Genomic DNA, 12994 nt, shown 5'->3' with positions numbered 1-12994 from the left:
TAGTTTTAACCAATTCTTAGACATCTATTAGACTTTTACTGACAGCCCAAATTTAGCCTTGCTTTAGCCAAGACGACTATGTTTAGACGTCTATTAGACATCTTTTTAAAACAAAGGCATGCGCTATAAGTGAATTAAATAAAAACGAATTGGCTGTAGTGTATGAATGTGCGAATGAGTGTGTATGGGTTTTTCCCAGTACTGGGTTGCGGCTGGAAGGGCATCCACTGTGTAAAACATATGCTGGAATAGTTGGTGATTCATTCCACGGTGGCGACCTTTGAAATCAAGACTAAGCCGAAGGAAAATAAAGGAATGAATGCATTTTCACTTACATTACACAATTTATACAAAACATGATTGCACATTTTAATAATAATAACAATAATAAGAATAATAGTAATAATACAAAACTAATTTACATATTTTAAACCACAAAAGCCAATTCAAGAGCTAAAGAAATTCCAGATCTAGGTCAAAACAGAATTAAAAAGTATTTAAAATTGTATTTATTTACATTTTTTTTTTATGAAAATGACTATTTCCTAGTAATGGATTGCAGCTGGAAAGGCATCAGCTGCGTAAAACATATGCTGGATAAGTTAGTGGTTCATTTTGCTGTGGCAACCCCTGATTAATAAAGAGACTAAGTCAAAAAATTTAAATTTAATGAATGAATGAAAATGACTTAATATTTTCACAACATGAAGCTTTACTGAAACTCCATTTTGGTAGTTTAAACAACTGAGCACCAGAGAAGTCCACTATATAGTGAAAAAGCCTGAGATATTTTCCTTCCAAACCTTAAATTCCTTTCTACTGTAGAAAGAAAATATTAAATTAACATCAAGAAGGGGGTGAGTAAATTATCAGGAAATTTTCATCCTGAAAGTGAAAACCTAATCCTTTAATACCATGCGTAAACAAAGCTAGAAAGATAAATCTACCAGCACCCAAAGGTGTGTGGATGTGGCAGGCCAGAGGTGAGTCAAAGTCTCTCTTGTCAGCGCTCAGAATCCCAGCCTTCTTCCGGCAGGCCTGACCCTGCAGTCATTATCCCTCCAGGTAAATCACCTCGCAATCAGTGTGTCTGAAGCCCCCTGCTCTCCAGATGATTCCCCTGCTGATTGGCCTAACTGGACTCCTGTCTAAGGAACCATTACCCGGCATTGTTTTCTTTATGGCACACAGATTGAGCTGTTGTTAGCATTCGTGTGCAGGGTGGAGGCAGTGTGCGTGAGGCCGGGATGCGAGGATGTGCTCTCAGATCTCTCTCTCACTCTCGCTCTCTCTCTTTGTGCTTGATAAGTGTAACAGGAAAAGCACAGGCTTTCATTCTAATGATTTTGAATGAGCTCTTGAAATGGCAAACTATGATTTCTTGAACTGGAAATTGCATGGCAAGTTAGTCGAGGTTAAGGCCAGACTCATCAACGCTGCGAATGGAGAATGAAATGATCAAGATATGGTTGTTAGCGTGATTATTTGGCATTGACACTAGAAGAGGGCAGTACTTTGATTGTACCTACAAATTAGCTTATATGTATTTGAGTTCCACTGGTGGTCAAGCATTATTGTATTTATATTCACAGAAATGGCCTTTAAATAAGTCAATGCTCTACATCTCTAGATGCCTCAGTGTTGGGAGACTCCTCTATGTTGGTTGAAATTTGATCCAGGTTTTTCTTTTAGACTGACAACAGTATCAATCACACAGTACATTGTGATGAGTTGCAGTAATGGTTAAGACTTGTATTATTGTCATTTACCGCTTTAGACTTCAAACGGTTCAAGAATACAACATGACTCTTAAAATTGTCAAAGGCACTCTGGATGAATTCTGATCCAGGTATTCAGGATAGACTGACAACAGTATTGTTCAGAGCATTGAGCTTCTATTACACCTTTCAAAACAGTGTTTATGAGGTATTCTGTATTGCTGTAGATGTCAAGAAAGAGGGATATAATAGCAGATAGCAGTCCTTTCAAGGTCATTCTTGAGAAACAGTGGCTTTATTTATTTGTAATTCATTTAGTTTTTGCTGAATTAATAAAACAACATTCCCAATTTCACAAGGTTATAATTTGCACAGACCTTTTAGTTAGTGGCTGTCATTTTGTTTCAGTCACAGCTTCTTAAGATATTGGCAGAAAATTTTTGCTCAGAACATTTTAGTTCCAGCAACATAACATTCACAATCATGCTGTCTGGAAAAAATAATAGTAATAGTGAATGTGAGTAATATAAATTAATCATTTAAACTAGAGTGAAAACTAGAGTGATTTCCAAATGGTAATGGGGCACTGAAAACTGGAAAATTAATACAGAAAATTCAGCTTTGAATTATAGGAATAAATTATAATTTAATATTTATTAACTTACAAATTTTTAAAATTGAAATAACCTTAGTATTTTGGGATGTATTTTAAATCATTAGATATATCTTCTTTTGATCATCTCTGATCACAAAGAACAATATCATCATATTTTTAATTGTGTACCAAATAATTTAGAAATTCACAATTAATATTCAATGCATGTCTTCATCTTAATTCACCCAAAAATGTCTCTGCTAGTCTCAGGGCGTACTCACACTATGCTATCTGAACCGTGCCAAGGCCCGTTTCCCGGATCGTTTAAGAAGTGCGAGTGCGCTGAATCGGGCTCAGGCACGGTTCACTTGGCCGGCCCTGGCCCGGATAGAAGAGATGTCTGATCTGTTTGTTGAAATATCTGACTGCGTGTCACCCCATCCCTAAGGACTTTTTTGCTAAATATTTGACTGCATGTCACTGCATATCAAACGACTGAAGCGATATAACTAGAGAAATCTTTTCTGTGCTGAATGAGAGCTTGTACTAAACAGAGCAGTATCGATGACGTAAGCGTGCCCAGGCCCGATTGTAATGTGAGTGCGGGCCGTCGGGGTAGACAGGAAGGGGGGACAAGCGTGCTTTGGCCCGGTTCGAGGCAACTGGACATAGTGTGAGTACGGCCTCAGACGTGTGTACACTCACCAGCTACTTTATTGGGTACACCTTACAAGTACCAGGATGGACCCCCTTTTGCCTTCAGAACTGTCTTAATCCTTCATGGCATAGATTCAGCAAGTTACTGGAAATATTTCTCAAAGATTTTGGTCCATATTGACATAATAGCATCAAACAGTTGCTGCAGATTTGTCGGCTGCACATCCATGGTGTGAATCTGCCGTTCCACCACATCCAAAAGGTGCTCTACTGGATTTAGTTCTGGTGACTGTGGAGGCCATTTGAGTACAGTGAACTCATTGTCATGTTCAAGTAGTCAGTCTGAGATGATTCTCGCTTTGTGACATGGCCTGCTGAAAGTAGCCTTCAGAGGATGGGCAGACTGTTATCATAAAGGGATGGACATGGTCAGCAACAATTCTCAGGTCGGCTGTGGTGTTGACACGATTCTCAATTAGTACTAATGGGCTCAAAGTGTGCCAAGAAAATATCCCCCACACCATTACACCACAACCACCCTGAACCATTGAAACAAGGCGGGATGGATCCATGTTTCATGTTGTTGACACCAAATTCTGACCGTACTATCCCAATGTTGCAACAGAAATTGAGACTTGTCAGACCAGGCAACGTTTTTCCAATCTTCTATTGTCCAATTTTAGTGAGCCTGTGCGAATTGTAGCCTCAGTTTCCTGTTCTTAGCTGACAGGAGTGGCACTCGGTGTGCTCTTCTGCTGCTGTAGCCCATCCGCTTCAAGGTTTTTGACGTGTTGTGTGCATTTTGATGTTTCTTCTGCATACCTCGATTGTTATTTAAGTTACTGTTGACTTTCTATCAGCTCAAACCAGTCTGGCCATTTTCCTCTAACCTCTGGCATCAATAAGGTATTTGCACCCACAGAATTGCCGCTCACTGGATATTTTCTATTCTTCAGACTATTCTCTGTAAACCCTAGATATGGTTATGCATGAAAATCCCAGTAGATCAGCAGTTTCTGGAAGACTCAGACCAGCCCGTCTGGCACCAACAGATCATTATTTTAAGGTTTTCCAATTGGACAAATTCTGTGCTATATATTATGATTTGATTTATAGTAAATTTAAGAATTACTTATAAAACACTTTTTAAAAAAGCAAGTGTTTATCAAAGTGCTGTATTTACATAAAAGAATCAAATCTACTTTATCAAATCTGCATTTTTATTATCATACACATATCAGCAAAAGATCAGTCTATGCTTATAATCCCAATGTTTATAATGTAAAGCAATTGTTCTTATAAACATTAAGAAAGCTTATCTTATTTATATATCTATATACCTTTCAAAACCGCCTCCTTCGACATGCTTTCACATTCACAGTTGACTCTTAAAACCGAGTCTTATAATTACGCTGAAATGTAATTATCCGCATATTTCTCGAAAGTATATACGCCACAGGACAGGGTGTTTCCACAAAAGGAAAGAAAAAAAAAGCGCAAAGAAATGCTTCAAAGAAAGAGGGTCCACAGATTATTATTAGGATTATATTTACAATATGAATCTTTGTAGCTCTTCCGTCTTTCATCTCTAACATGCCTATGAAAGTGAGTGTTAAGGCCTGCGTGCGTGTGTGTGTTTTATGTGCGTGTTTGTATGTTTGGTGTGGGGGGCCGGGGGCATTAGCCTTGCTCTGTGAAAGGGAGTGTGTGTTTTAGGAGGGGGGGCCGAAACCTGAGGCCACTATGGAGACAAAGGAGATCCACGTGAGACTCAGGCACATGCAGGCTAAGCTTACCTGCTCACCTGCTCTGCCTCCTCCATGAACTTTTGGCCCTGAGAGCACAACCTGCAGCCTCTTGCCAGTGCAGGACACACCCCGTCTCCCTCACTTCCTCTAGCCCCCTCCGTTCCTTCTGTCCCATCTCTTTTCTGACCCCTCCATTCTGTAGCTCCGTTCACCCTTTCGTTTCCCAGCCCCAGGCTTCTCTCTCTGTCCACTTCCCTCAGGGTTGTTCCTCCTCAGAGTCACTGAACCTCACGCTCTCTCGCTCTCTTTCATAATCTGCAGTTCCCCAGAGCTCCACCATCCAGAACTCTTGCTTTCCTGCACTGGACAAACCTGACTTTCAGGTCTTGTTCATGGGCAATATCAACTGTAAATGCGCTCGAGAGAGAGAGATGAAGAGGTCACGCTGGCTTTGGGTTCTTGGGTGGGGCTAAAATGCCACACAGCTGAGCAAACCTGGGCCACCGCAACAACATCTTGTGTTTTCTTTTTTTAATCCGCACTTTCTCTCGGCTGTCTGTTTGAGGAAGGAGTAGGAGGAGGAATGCACAACAGCCATTATGGGAAGATAATAGAGACTGAACGCTGATGGTTTTCGGCTTTTGTCAGTTTTCACCTAGAGTACATGAAGCGGGGAGCAGACAGCACAAACACGGAGGTTCTGCATCTGCTGCACATGAAAGGCCAGTGTTGGGCTGATGTAAACACGCCATTAATGAAAGGCCCGATTGACATCAGTCTGCTTTGAAGTATTGTATGGGGAGTCGGAGAGTTTAGGAAGTTTAGGATCAGCAGTCTTTCATGAGAGGATTATTGCTTTATTAGATTCATTTATTTCTGTCTTTCTATCCAAAGAGAGGAGAGGATACTGAAAATTGCAAAGATCAAATAGCAACAATATCTATCTATCTATCTGTCTGTCTGTCCGTCCGTCCGTCTCTCTCTCTACATTGCATCCGGAAAGTATTCATAGCGCTTCACTTTTTCCACATTTGTTTGTTACAGCCTTGATTCCAAAATGGATTAAATTCATTTATTTCCTCAAATTCATTTTTTATTGGATAGAAAGCGATGGCGTACAGCCATTTTCAGAGCTCTCCAGAGATGATTAATTTGAATTAAATTAACATTCACTGAGTTGTTGTGAAGCCACTCCATTGATATTTTGGCGCTGTGCTTTGGGTCATTGTCCAGCTGGAAGATGAACCGTCGCCCAAGGATGTCTTTTCATTCAGTATGTCTCTGTACATTGCTGCATTCATCTTTCTTTCTATCCTGACTAGTCTTCCAGTTCCAGTGAACGCCTGGCATTCACTTCAACGAGTTTAATTTTAGTCTCATCAGCCCAGAGAATTTGGTTTCAGATGCCTTTTGGCAAGTTCCAGGTGGGCTGCTATGTGCACTTTACTAAGGAGTGGCTTCCGTCTGGTCACTCTACCATACAGGCCTGATTGGTGAATTTCTGCACAGATGGTTGTCCTTCTGTAAAGTTCTCCTCTCTCCACAGAAGAACACTGGAGCTCAGACAGCATGACCATCGGGTTAATGATTACATTCCTGACTAAGGCCCTATTCTCCCCGATCACTCAGCTTAGATGGCCGGCCAGCCCTAGGAAGAGTCCAGCTGGTACCAAACATCTTTCACTTATGGATGATGGAGGCCACTGTGCTCATTGGAAATTTCAGAGCAGCAGAAATGTTTCTGTAACCTTCCTCAGCCTTGTGCCTCGAGACAATCTTGTCACTGAGATCTACAGACAATTCCTTTGTCTTCATGCTTGGTTTGTGCTTTGACATGCACTTTTAACCCTGGAACCTTATATAGATAGGTGTATGCTTTTTCAAATCATGTCCAATTAACTGAATTTACCACAGGTGAACTCCAATTAAGCTGCTGAAACAGCTCAGGAATTATCAGTGGAAACAGAAATTAGAGCTTCACGGCAAAGGCAAAATGTACTTGTGATCATCTATCTATCTATCTATCTATCTATCTATCTATCTATCTATCTATCTATCTATCTATCTATCTATCTATCTATCTATCTGTCTGTCTGTCTGTCTGTCTGTCTGTCTGTCTGTCTGTCTGTCTGTCTGTCTGTCTGTCTGTCTGTCTGTCTGTCTGTCTGTCTGTCTGTCTGTCTGTCTGTCTGTCTAACTATCTATCTGTCTGTCTGTCTGTCTGTCTGTCTGTCTGTCTGTCTGTCTGTCTGTCTGTCTGTCTGTCTGTCTGTCTATCTATCTATCTATCTATCTATCTATCTATCTATCTATCAATCAAAATGGGAACAAGGTCTTAGTCATCTGACAATACAACTAAATATTGTAGAGAGAGTTAACTCATGTTTGTTTTTGTTTTCTTACAGTTCACCCATAGTAATTTACTCAACAAAATAAACAAAGTACAAGCAGGAAGGTTTCCTCAAAATGCAGTTGATGTTTACATGCTCAGAGGCCCAGAACTCTCTTGATGGGTGTGGGTCATTTCCTGATCTAAATGCAGGTGGAGGCCTGACAGGCGTGCCAGTCCTGCTGCCAACTGTCCTCCACCTCAGCCTGCAGACACGGCTTATTACTGAAAAACACACACTTGTACATGCATACATATTTCAGCCTCATCTTTAAAATTACTCAGTCATGCACCCATGCCACACACACACAAATATTCACCCTCCTACACAGGCTCCTGAAAGCATGTTGTTATTGCCAGCTTGTCAATCACGTCAGTTTCCTCCCATGATTCCCAGGCTGTCACACATACTGTTTGTGCGCACTAGTAAGGAAATCAGACAAGAATGTAGATACCCAAATCTAATACGTACTGTTGAGGAACTATTTTTAAACTGTTACTATCTCATTCTTACGCGCTCACAGATATACACAGTAAAACACACCCATCTCCATTACACAAATCACCATAATAATCATCACCCCCCCACCCTGGTTATGTATGAAATATGAAAGCGAGTTTACTTGTTCTTGTCAGAATGCTGATTTTAGGTGTCAGTCTATCAACACAGCTCACCTTCCGCCCTCACACATACGTCACATGCTGTAATGAGCAGTGCGTGAGGAGCTGCATGTTGTAATTGCATGTTACATACCTGTTCAGGGTGTTCTCATACACAAGAAGAGTGTATGGGGAACTATACTAACTGCTGTTCCTCATGTTTTATTAAGTGTATTTTTTACCATATATTAAATATTATTGGGATATATACAGTGGAAGTAAAATTAAAGAATATTTTTGGTCACATATTATTTTTAGGTACAATACTTACTATTTAAATATCATTAACTAAGACTATTTGCTTATTAGTTGATTATTATTAGTGAGGTGGTAGTTAGTTTAGGCATTGGGTAGGATTAGGAATGTAGAAAAAGATCAGATTTTGTAAGTACTAATAATCAGCCAATATCTTAATAATAAGCAAGTTAACAGTGGGAATTACCGTAGTACTTAGTCTGTGTGAAATTAAAATTGACAATGTTAGCGCTATTCTTTAGGTGAACAATTAATATATGCAAGTTAATCAACTGAATAAAAAATGTTTTGATAATCTTCAATTAAAGTCTGATCATTTGTTTCCAAGTTTGGAGGGGCGTCCTTTCTTTGTTGACATCAGTTTGATGCTTCTGCCACAATATTCTTCACCACACCCCTCTTACTGTTAGTTTGCTAAAAAAGAATTGATGTGAAAAAAGACCCCCCCCCCCTTCTTAATAATCCATTTTAGTTTGAAGTACATTATATAACCCATTTTTAATGCAAATTATGTAATCTTGAGCATGAGAGTGATTCTTGAAAGACCCCAGTGAAAGTCGTGTCTTCACATTGATCCCGTGGGCCAGCCTGAACACCCGCTGGTGACATACTCACTCCTGCATCGTCTCCACAATGGACATCCAGAGTTCTCCTGTTTTGAAGTTTTGCCAGAGGAGAAATGGTTTTGCCCAGCTGAGCCTGGTTTCTCTCAAGTTTTTTTTCCTTCACTTTTGTCAATTGGTGAAGTTTGATCTTCGCCACTGTCACCACTGACTTGCTTGGTTTGTGGCTTGCGGAGCTGTGCATAGATTGATTTGCTTTTCAGTGTTTGGACTTTCAGCAGTGAAAATTAAACCACAACGAACTGAACAAAACTGAACTCTGAAAACTGGACTGAAACAGTTTTAAATTAGTAGGACTTCTATGTTATGTTGCTTTGACACAATCTACATTGTGTCTACAAGCGGTACAGAAATAAAGATAAATTCAATTAATCTTCATTGTTAAAAATGGGAAGATTTATTTGCAAATTTATCATGCTATTAGCAGTGTTGGTGAATGTTAATTAAAAAAGTAACCAGTTGTGTTACCTTGTTAGTTTATATGAAAAGTTATGCGCTATATTACTTTTGTCTCACCTTTTGTCTTTTTCTTGCCTGGCTGATGCTTGATTTGTTTCAGAAATTTCTTGTCTTCTTTTTTTTTTAATAATTTTTTTTCACAGGTTTATAATTTTTTTATTGGAATAGGATAGTGGAGAACATACAGGAAAGCATTGGGAGCAAAAAAAAAAAAAAGTAAGGATCCGCATAGGACCTGAAGCTGGGAATTGAACTCAGGTTGCTGTAAGGACCATGATGTTATATAACTTAGCCACTAGACTATTGCCGTGTTTTTTAGGTAAGGGAGTTACGCAATCACAATGTCCTGTATAACCTACACCTTCATTTTTCTTTAAAAAACAGATTAAAATTTATAATTTAGGATAATGTTATCTTCTGAAAACTTACAAACTCCAGAGCTATACATGTCTTATATACAGATTATTGAACGTTAAAAGCAATTTGTTTGTGACTTTTGTACTTTTGGTCATATGCGTTAGGTAAAACCACTGTCCATTGAGACAATCCCCTTTTCTTCAATGCATTAAAAATAATGAGAATCCTTCCATCACAAAAATGTAAAGCTCTGGTATGCTATCTTCATTTCTCACCAGGAGCGCATTTAAAATTCAACATGACTACATTATTTTTAATTCAGCAATTTATTTTTTAAAGCTAAATAATTAAACTAAAAAGTAACTCGCATTACATTTTTTTAAAAAGTAGCTCAAATATTATTTCTGAATATATTAAGTAATATTACTGAATTAATATGTCATTATGGAACTCGCATTACTTGTTATGCGTTACCTCCAACACTGGCTATTAGAGTAGCGTAACTTCATATTGTGGAAAACACTGTTCACACTGCTCTGATCCTGATCTCTTTTTTAGTCTCATCCACAGTTCAGTGGGTTGCTTAACCATAACTTTGTAACCAAGGATTTTCTGGAGATTTTCAATCAGGTTTATTTCAGGACTCTAGGCTGCCATTTCATTTTTACAATGTTTTTAGCTTCAAGGAAAAGTTTTACCCATTTTGTTATGGTAAGGGGCTCATATTAAAATTGCTAGATTATTGGGCACAGATTGATTGAAAGTAACCACGTTGCTGAAAGAGCTTCTGATTTACATTAGCATACATTCTGCCATGTAACTAAAAGAAGCCAGACTCCTGCTGCAGAAAACATCCCTCATACCATCACATTTCACCTTCACCTTTCTCTTACTTCACACACTTTGGGTTCAGTCTTTCTTTAGTTTCACAATGAAGATATTGTCTCCAATCAGACTCTCAATTACATTAAACTTGCCTTTTATATATGTGAACACAACGTGCTCCTTAGCAAGGGTAGTTTCATCCTTTCTGCTGATTAAGGTTTGGTCGCTGCAGAGCTTTCGGTCCATTTTCTCTTAAACATCCAGACTCTGTATGCTGAGATACAAATACTTTAACTCTGTTTAGCTCTGAACAGTTCCAGCTGTGTTACAATATATGTAACTCTCATGAAATGTGCTAAACTACTCTTTTACTCTGATTAGGATACCTCCATACTTGAAAGAACATATCCAGAAAAAGAAAAGAGTCATCTAGTGACAGTTCACATCCAATCTGACAGAGCTGAAGCATCTACAGAGAAGAATGGCAGAAAAACAAAATGCAGATGTGCAAAGATTACCACATCAAATCCAGCAGACCTGAGACTGCTAAAGGTAATTGTTGCCGAAGGTAATTCAGCTCAGTACTGATGTTTTTCCTCTTTAGTTATTTTGCTAAGGTTTGCTTTGTCATTATAGGGTGTGGAATATAGAGCAAAGTTTTTTAGTAAATAAATGAACTGGTGACGCAAAGGTGTCAGTAAATGCATTAATAATGAGAAATTATATAATATTGTTAAATGTTGAACTTTATATTTATAAAATAATCTTGATTTACTATTTGACACGTTAACACTATTTGGCATGAGCAACTTAAACATTGATAATAAGAACCATAATTTAGAGTCAGAGTCAGAGCTAGAAAGAGCTTTATTACCAGGTTTGTTTGCATATGAGGTATTTGTTTTCATGACAGAGCTTCTACAGTGCAACAGAATTAGAGTCCGGATAAGTAACAGATAATAAATATATTTTGAAAATAGAAGTAAGCAGTGAATGCAAATATACAAATTGGCAAGTGTACAGGTAAATTGCTATATACACGTTATATGTGCTAAAAAATCTTAATTATACCGTTTGTTTCTGGCAGCTGGTGTGGATAAATTATAGAAATATATCGTAAAATAATAGATATTAAAAGAAATGTCCTTAAATTTAAATTTCTGGTAAATTACTGTATTTTAATATTCATTATTTTACTGTAAATTTCTGTAATTTAACGTTCGCTATTTTACGTTTTTCTTCCGGCCCCACAGCTGCTAGAAAAAAACCGTTAAATTACAAATTTTTTTACAGTGCAGCTGTTATGTGGAAATTGGCATGTAAATGATGTTGTTAAATAAATATTTTGAATATTTTATCATTATAGGAATAGAGATTTATTATAAAATAGAAAATGATTAATTAAGAGGTCATTGGTAATTGTATTTGTCATAAATTTCTTGTTTCCACTCAAACAAATTCACCCCATTTTTCCATTATTATGTAATTTTTAAATATTTATTTGGACATTTACACAAACATAATTAAGAATAGGCAACACGGTGGCTCAGTGGTTAGCACTGTCACCTCACAGCAAGAAGGTTGTCGCTTGTTCGAGTCCCGGCTGAGCCAGTTGGCGTTTCTGTGTGGAGTTTGCATGCTCTCCCTGTGTTCGGGTGTGTTTTCTTCGGGTGCTCCGGTTTCCTGCACAGTTCAAAGACATGCGCTATAGGTAAATGAAATAAACTAAATTGTCTGTAGTGTATGTATTGAGTGTGTATGGATGTTTCACAGCATTGGGTCGCAACTGGAAGGGCATTCGCTGCATAAAACATATGCTAGATAAGTAGGCGGTTCATTCCGCTGTGGCGCCCCTTGATGAATAAAGGGACTAAGCCAAAAGAGAATGAATGAATGAATAATTAAGAATAAAATTATTAAATTGTGAAATTAGTGTGTGGGTGTTTCCCTGCACTGACATTTATACTGACATCTTAAAGAGCAGCCACTGTACTAAACATATGCCAAATTAATTGCTGCTACATCCCGCTGTGACATCTGATAAATGAGGGAATAAGCCAAAGGAAAGTGAATAATATTATTAATTTAAAGGAAAATAATTATTCTAAAATTCTAGTCAGCTTTATTTCCCAGTGTTGGGTTGTGGCTGGAAGGGCATCCGCTGCGTAAAACATATGCTGGAATAGTTGGCAGTCCATTCCGCTGTGGCGACCCCTGAATAATTAGAAACTAAGCTGAAGGTAATGAATGAGTGAATGAAGAATCAGCTTTAAATTGCAAGTGTTTCACAATGTTCCGGTTATCACAAAAAAAATATATCACGTTTAAAATAAGTTAATTTCATTAAGAGTTAAACAATATTAAGATTAGTTTTAAAGGATATATGAAGAGTTTAAATGCAAAAACCTATAAGTGCCATCTAAAATTTTTCTCAGGCTGCTGTGTTGTGTTTGAACTCTCAGTAATGATTAAATCACACTGAACTGAGCTAAACTGAACTGAACTGAACTTAAACACTAAAACCTGAACCACACTGTTCCAGTTACTATGACCATTTATGTGAAGCTGCTTTGACACAATCTACGTTGTAAAAGCGCTATACAAATAAAGCTGAATTGAATTGAATTGAATTGTGTGTAGTTTTAGTAATTTTACTTTTATGCAATGAATTTTTCATTTATTTTAAGTTATTTTAATTTGCTTTAAAA

The 12994-nt window shown here is 37.9% G+C and overlaps 2 long non-coding RNA genes across 21 annotated transcripts in view; one reads left to right on the top strand and one right to left on the bottom strand.

Moving 5' to 3' along the window:
- si:ch211-143l19.3 overlaps positions 1-12994 on the top strand; it is a 116648-nt gene that overhangs the window by 71979 nt on the left and 31675 nt on the right. For all 19 annotated transcript variants that reach the window (XR_012389847.1, XR_012389848.1, XR_012389841.1 and 16 more), the window contains one exon: positions 10668-10838. This is a non-coding gene — a long non-coding RNA (si:ch211-143l19.3). The remainder of the gene's footprint in view (positions 1-10667; positions 10839-12994) is intronic.
- Positions 11127-12994, bottom strand: part of LOC141377549 (uncharacterized) — a 38655-nt gene continuing 36787 nt past the window's right edge. The window contains exon 4 of one of the 2 annotated variants that reach the window (XR_012389852.1): positions 11127-11969. This is a non-coding gene — a long non-coding RNA (uncharacterized lncRNA). The remainder of the gene's footprint in view (positions 11970-12994) is intronic. The other variant, XR_012389853.1, reaches the window with a different exon arrangement.

This window comes from Danio rerio, chromosome 14, assembly GCF_049306965.1.
Source record: "Danio rerio strain Tuebingen ecotype United States chromosome 14, GRCz12tu, whole genome shotgun sequence".
NCBI classification, from domain to species: Eukaryota; Metazoa; Chordata; class Actinopteri; order Cypriniformes; family Danionidae; genus Danio; species Danio rerio.
The sequence above is the reverse complement of the archived record's forward strand: the minus strand, read 5'-3'. Positions and strand labels throughout refer to the sequence as shown.